Source organism: Esox lucius, chromosome 16 (assembly GCF_011004845.1).
Source record: "Esox lucius isolate fEsoLuc1 chromosome 16, fEsoLuc1.pri, whole genome shotgun sequence".
Classification (NCBI taxonomy): domain Eukaryota; kingdom Metazoa; phylum Chordata; class Actinopteri; order Esociformes; family Esocidae; genus Esox; species Esox lucius.
The window spans coordinates 20,459,172-20,465,678 of NC_047584.1; the positions used below are offsets into that span (position 1 = coordinate 20,459,172).

At 39.9% G+C, this 6,507-nt stretch overlaps 1 long non-coding RNA gene across 1 annotated transcript; it reads right to left on the minus strand.

The window, feature by feature from the left end:
- Positions 1–3,980: 3,980 nt before the first annotated feature.
- LOC105016170 lies at positions 3,981–6,290 on the minus strand. Its single transcript, XR_002197956.2, has 3 exons — positions 6,232–6,290; positions 4,337–4,378; positions 3,981–4,220 (listed from the first exon to the last, which is right to left on the minus strand). It is a non-coding gene; the product is annotated as an uncharacterized LOC105016170 (long non-coding RNA).
- Positions 6,291–6,507: the final 217 nt, after the last annotated feature.

Here is a 6,507-nt window from a genome sequence, read left to right on the forward strand (position 1 = left end):
TTGGTTTCTAGTCAGATGGTATGCTAGATTACCTGCCCTCAGTATTCATCCCATTGTTTGCTGGCTAAGGACAGGCAATGGCCACATAACCAAGAATTTCCATTATAATCGCACTGATATTTTCCAATTCAGACTCATTGTAGCTTCATTAAAAAATGTAATATATCGATATATTTGCAATTTTTCAATTATAAAAAAAACTGCTGATCTGATTGATTAAGATTAGTGGAGAAAGATCAGAACTGGACTGGCTGCATAAAAGGCAACATAAGAATATAGACCTAACAACATTTTCTCATTCAAAACCACATGGTGGAGTTCAAGATTAAAGTAAGGCATATTTAGAGACAACTTACTTTGAAGGACGCAGTCCCAGGCGTGTTCTGTCAGCATAGCTTCCCAGAGGGATAACTCTTACATATATAGTATAGAGAGCCACACCCACACACCTCTCCTCCCTTTACATTTCTGGGATGCCATCAATCATCACAGATCTATGTTCACATGCTTGTGTGTGTGTGTGTGTGTTTGTTGGCAGTGTTGGGGGAGGGGGGGGGGGGCGCGCGGTATTTGATTAATTGATTAAAAACAATCATACTCTGGCCTGTGGATTTAAGACAGATTGTAATAAATATCTGATATGATTTTGCCCAAGTCACATGGATCACATTGCAAAACAAAAAAAGAGAAATTGGAAAGGTTAAATTTACTGGGTTACATTGCGACAAATAGTTAACATTTAAAAGGAAATGCCTAGGAGAGAATACCATACTTATTATCAGTGTTATGAAGAAGCAAAACAAACAAAATGTTGCGTGGGGATGTGAAAACAAAGGTATGCCTGTCTTTCGAGGGACAATTGTGAAAAATGACATTGTGTTATCATACAGTATAATCTCCCCTTTAGCTCAAAACATTTGACAGTGTGGAATGTAGGGCACTAACAAAAGCAAGGGGGGGGTTATAAATGTTTTATAAATGTTAAGTTAAGAACATTTATGGAATCTCTGAAGGTTACACATTTGGGAATTTTCTTGGAATGTTCTGTGAATGTTTTCTGAAGGTTACAAAGTCGAGAACGAAAGTTGAGAACTAATTCATGTTGGCTCTGCTACTGTTTTCAGTGGCTGGGTAGGAGTTCACATGTGAAGGTGTCTTACTACTGCCCCATCTGAAAAGTTTTTTTCTTAGCATGGATATGTGGCAGTAGGATTATTGGTTTGAATCCTGGGCCATAATTGTGCTAAAGAAATGTTAACTAGAAAGTAGCCAGTTTAAAAGGCTTTCCCACTGCATGAACATATATTGTAGAGTAAACCTGGCATGGCATGGCATCATCTACCGCTTATCCGGGGCCGGGTCGCGGGGGCAGCAGTCTAAGCAGGGATGCCCAGACCTCCCTCTCCCCAGACACTTCCTCCAGCTCTTCCGGGGGGACACCGAGGCGTTCCCAGGCCAGCCAGGAGACATAGTCCCTCCAGCGTGTCTTAGGTCTTCCCCGGGGTCTCCTCCCGGTGGGACGGGACAGATGCCCAAGCCACCTCAGCTGACCCCTCTCGATGTGGAGGAGCAGCGGCTCTACTCTGAGCTCCTCCCGGGTGACCGAGCTTCTCACCCTATCTCTAAGGGATCGCCCAGCCACCCTGCGGAGAAAGCTTGTTTCGGCCGCCTGTATCCGGGATCTTGCCCTTTCGGTCATGACCCAAAGCTCATGACCATAGGTGAGAGTAGGAACGTAGATTGACCGGTAAATCGAGAGCTTCGCCTTGCGACTCAGCTCTTTCTTCACCACGACAGACCGATACATCGACCGCATTACTGCAGAAGCTGCACCGATCCGTCTGTCAATCTCCCGTTCCATCCTTCCCTCACTCGTGAACAAGACCCCTAGATACTTAAACTCCTCCACTTGAGGCAGTAAACCTGCTTACCTTTATTTAGTCAATGTATGGATAAAAAGAATCATAATGGACTGTGTTAGCCAGGAAGATTCACTTTCTATTGGTCCGAACAGCCATTGCTGTTCTATTCAAAGAAATGTACCAATAACTATCCTTTTTGCATTCTGTGGCATTGCATGATCCAGCTTGTCTTTCTCCATTCTTTTTCTGAGGTCCAGTAGCTCAGTAGCTCAACTCTATATTGTAAAATGTTTTCCTTTTATTTGGTGTGAGACATTGGTCATATTATTGTTATATACTATAGTTTGAAAAAGTGTGAAATCCAAATCTTGCCAAGCCATTCTGCTACTTATTACCCTGCTTCCTTAAACAGGACGTTTTCCCTGGCACACAAACACTGGAGGGGAATCCACTCGCTGGCCAACAACCACGATTGAGCTCGCAAGCACTTGAATTGCCACAAGGAATCGTTGGAGTGCAACATGACAAGGCAGTCCTTTAGACCATTCACTGTTCACCACAGGCGGTGCTGAGACATTTGTGCTGCTTTTCTCTTCAAAAATCAGAGGAGACAGAAAAGTAACCCTTATTTATTCATATACCACTCGTAGGACACAAAACCTTTTCATTAAATTCTAATTGTGGAGGTGACCAGTGTGTAATAGCAATTAGTATCTCAGGGGTCCACGATGAACTGAGTTTAAAAGCTCTTTGCCTTGATATATTGGCCATGTACCACATCCCTTGATCCCTTATTGCTTAATGAGATGTTATGCCATAATATCAATGCCAGTAATGTTGGCCCCATTTTTCCCTCTTAAAGACCATTTTGCAATTCACTGCCAGTACAGATTACTTCCACGTGTGGTGTCCTTTTTCTTGACCCCAGAGGGAAGTGACAGAGCTTTCCGAATGGTTGTTGCATCACTTCACCTATGCTGTAGAGCAGTGGTTCCCAACCAGGGGTACTAGGACCCCTGGGGGTACTTGGCCTCTCCACAGGGGGTACTTGAAAACACTCATGACACCATAGACTTACTATTGAAATTAACATGAGGGGGTACTTCAGGGGTACTTAAAGCAGTGCAAAAACATTTTGGGGGTACAGTAACTGAAAAAGGTTGGGAGACACTGCTGTAGAGTGAGCTCAAAGCATACATTTGAGACAAATCTATCAAGATAGCCTGGATTAAACTGGACAATGGCCAAATAATTCTCAGGGAATAAAGAAAATGCTGGCACTTCTATGAATTATTAATTACACTCTATTTTTGTATCTAGAGTGAATAAGCTGCCATCTACTAGGGAAATGTTATATTGGTGGACCAAATTAGATTATATTAGGTTATTTGACAAAATACTAAATATCTCTATTATTCATGAATACATATAGAAATTTGCCCAGGGCCACATAACTTCAAATATCAATAACATACCATGTGTCTTGTAATAATGATCTACACAGTCATTTGACAGTTACTTATTTTAATATTCCTTCTTACAATGAGAAATTAGACACTCTCCTGCAAGTTTTATATAATAATTCCACAGAAAAGAAACCACACACAACTTAAATAAACCACCAGACAATATTCACAGATATTAAACCAGGGCTTTGTTGAGCACAGACATTCAAAATGCGAGTTTGGATTATGAACTGGTTCTGGGGTTATAATGAAGCATGTGAGGAAAGAGAAGAAAAGGCTAAGCCTAGTCTTTCCAGTTGATTAAATGCATACAAATATAATAAAACAATGGGAATCCCCATTCAAGACCATTTTATGAACTATGCACTTGATCCTATCTGATTATGATGATCAGTGAAATCCAGATGAATAACTTTAAAAAAAAACTGGGCCCAGGTCTGTTAGGGCTGATCAGAGGAGAGATGTCATGTCCCTCTGACTGCAAGGCTTTAGTCAGAGTCACTGCGGCAGGGCCTGCTTGAATTCTAGATGGCGGAAAAACAAAAGGAACCCTCTTAACACATATTTTCAACATTTTTACAATACCACCTTCAAAACTTCAAAAGATTGTGTACACCATGACAGTGCTTCACTTTCTTGTGTCGATGCTTGCCTCAGTAATAACCATGGTGACCATGATGTCCGTGGTGTCCATGGTGTCTTTGGTGACCGTGGTGACCGTAATGACCATGATGACATTGCCCAATGCATCCCATGGGGCACTGGAATACCACAGGCTGAACTACTGCTGGCTGAACTACACCAGGATATACCCCTTGCACTGGGTATGTTCCCACCACTGGCTGAACCCACCCAGTGGGGTTCCCGTTGTAGCCAGGGGGATACTGGTTTCCTTCACAAGGATATGTAGAATATGAACCAAATTAAGTACATTACAGTGACACACAGAATATGCTTTTAGGAGCGATACAGAAAATGTAAATATAGTGTAGGTTTGTAAACATTTACCTTGGTTGACACCCCACATCTTCAAGTTTCTGATTGCAAAACCTAAAAGAAATGAAAAAAAAAATAACATGTAAGGATTTATTTGTTAAAATGGTACTAGAGATATACCTTGGAATGGAACTGTTCCAGCGCTTTGAAGTGGCTGACATCTGATAGGCCATTTAAGTAATAACTAACAATATTGTAATATAAGAAACAGTCAGTCAATGTCACAGTTGATCACATGGCACACCATTGGTTGATGCATGCAACATCTGAGTAGGGGAACTCCATTTATCAACATACTGCCACCTTCTTTTTGTCATATCTAACAAGTCTAACTCGTTTAGTGAAAGGCTGGACAGATGGGGCTCATCAAAAGTTAAAACAGACACAAAATAATAAACCTCACCTTTACTATTTCCACTAAAATCAGATTTATTAATTAATCATAACCACACTGCTAACCTTATGTATAGCCTTAACATTAAATAAAGACCAAAATAGATGTTGTTTCCATTAATTGTTAATTTTTCTGTGTTATCTTGTAAAAACCCCAAATGGGGTTGTCAGAGTCATAGAGACAGCTGTTGGCAGACAAGCAACTTTTGTCACTGCATAGAAACAGGATTTGGGCCGAGAACGAATACTCCCCTCTTTCAGCTTTCTAACTCAACATACTGTTTTTGGTTTTGTTTGTTCTCCTACGTGTGTCACATGTCACAGGGCTGGACTACAGTAAGTCACATCTAACCAGTCTAACCGCTCAAGGGAAATTTTATATGCAAATATGTGGAATATGTGTACTGGACAGATGGGTGCAGCAGTCTGGACTAGTGTTGCATGGCTGGTAAAACACCTGGGTGTGGCAGAGAGAATTAAGTAACTAAAAGAATCATTAACTCATCTGTTACCAGGTAAATACGGTGCGCAGAGATATTTGTTTAAAACATTTTAAAAACATGTTTTCACTGGATGGTGCATTTAAAGCAGAGATATCAGTAACCCAAAATAAAATAATTCATTGCTATTTCACAAAATTTAATATTTATCCCGTTGCTCGCTGATAAATTAAGCACTGGCGAAGGCTAAAAAACATTTGTGATGACCTGGAGTTGGATTTTTGCCATAATTCCACTGAAATAGAACTCATTTTAGGTTTGTTTCGCTTTTGGTCTTTTAGTCCAACTGGAATTCAAACCGACACAATGCTTAAGCTGTGTTTAAACAGACAGCCCAAATCCAATCTTTAGCCCAATTACTGGAAATGGAACTGACCAAGCAGGTCAAAATATAAATTTTTGAGTTAACAGCCTCAGAAAACAAAATTATTCCAACATATTTGTTCACGCTAAACATGTTATCCTGACGTTGGTGTGAAACTAGAACCACCCTTCTTGCTAATTTTAGGTATTTTAAAGTGGCCATTTGTGAGATGTTTACTGTAATACTAGCATAAATGACCAGAAGAATTGATGCGGAGACAAGTTGTGTCATTGTTTACCAGTCATTCAGTCTAGTCATACAGGAAGTTTCTACACAGCGTCCCTTAAAAGTTGGGTACTATAAATCTGTTCTGTAAGTATGTGGCATTCCAAGTCAGAAATCATTTTTTTCTCGTAAATACTACAATACTAAAATATACTGTAGACGGCTATTTACTGATTTTGACAACAAATGAACACAGGAATATATGGCATATGTTTCACAAATGAGTGACATAAAAAAATAGTTTGCAGAAAATTATTTATCAAATAACTCTTCTGTGGGATATTCAATTTACAGGGCAAAAAAACTATACAAAATATATACTATTCAAAATGCAAGTAGGAGACCAGTATTCAAACATGACTAAATTTTAAACAACAGATATTGATGGGAAAATACATATTTTTAAGTACAAACGGTGGACTTACTAGAACGTAGATCCAGGCAGTGTGGTGTATGAATAGCTTCCCCAATGAATCACTCTAACTTATACACAGAAAAAAGAAGAGCCCCGCCTGCACATCTACTCTCCTCCCATTCAAGTCCATGTACTATACATATATGGTATATAAGCATGGCATTTGGGGTCAAGAGAATTATGATGGGCACTAACATTCCACTTTCTGCACTCCATGCCTGCATTACACAGACAGCTGACATCTGAGGTTTTTCCTTCAATATTGGTATTTGAATAAAATCTGATG